Below are 647 nucleotides of genomic sequence, written 5' to 3' on the forward strand. Positions count from 1 at the left end.
AGTTTTACTTTTATTAAAATGAAATCAAATGGCAAATATTGATATGGCTGTTACATAGCTCTTGATACGAATACATGGTAACTTTTGGGCTCATGGATGTCGTAAGAATAGCAGCTTGGTCTGTTTTTACGTCTTTCTATAGTCTGTTCCCTTTGACTTTGACAGTTTGAAGCTTTGAGCAAAGGATACTCTTAGATCAGTGTAGTTCTGAGGAGCTTATTTTCACACATATACAATGATGATTGTAAAGAGAACTGTATAATGCTCATTATAGAAGTTCATGAAGTGATAGTACAAGTTTGATGTAAACATGAAGATGTAGGGGTTTCAATCAACAGGGTTACATATAATCTCAAAATGCAAAGTTGCTGCTTAAAAAAATTGTTAGCTGACAGCTTTCTTTCCCTTCTTACTTTTGATATAGTAGTTCATGTGCCTATATGACTGACTTGTGTCTGAAATTATTTTTCATGCTTCGAAGAAAAAAAAATTGCAACAGTCCTTAAACTAACATCTGATGCAAGCATATTACATGCCTGTTCAGTTCGATAATTTGCTATCTTTATATTTACTGGCAATAGTGCGCTTTCCATTAGTCAGTAATCGTATAATTTTTTGTAAGGACAACAATAATAACAATAATAATG

General features: G+C 32.6%; 1 protein-coding gene across 1 annotated transcript in view; it reads left to right on the forward strand.

Annotated features, from left to right (window-relative positions):
• LOC119587900 overlaps nt 1-647 on the forward strand; it is a gene marked incomplete at its 5' end in the record, with an annotated part of 12,638 nt that overhangs the window by 10,972 nt on the left and 1,019 nt on the right.

The sequence above is a fragment of the Penaeus monodon genome, chromosome 23 (assembly GCF_015228065.2).
Source record: "Penaeus monodon isolate SGIC_2016 chromosome 23, NSTDA_Pmon_1, whole genome shotgun sequence".
Lineage (NCBI taxonomy): Eukaryota > Metazoa > Arthropoda > Malacostraca > Decapoda > Penaeidae > Penaeus > Penaeus monodon.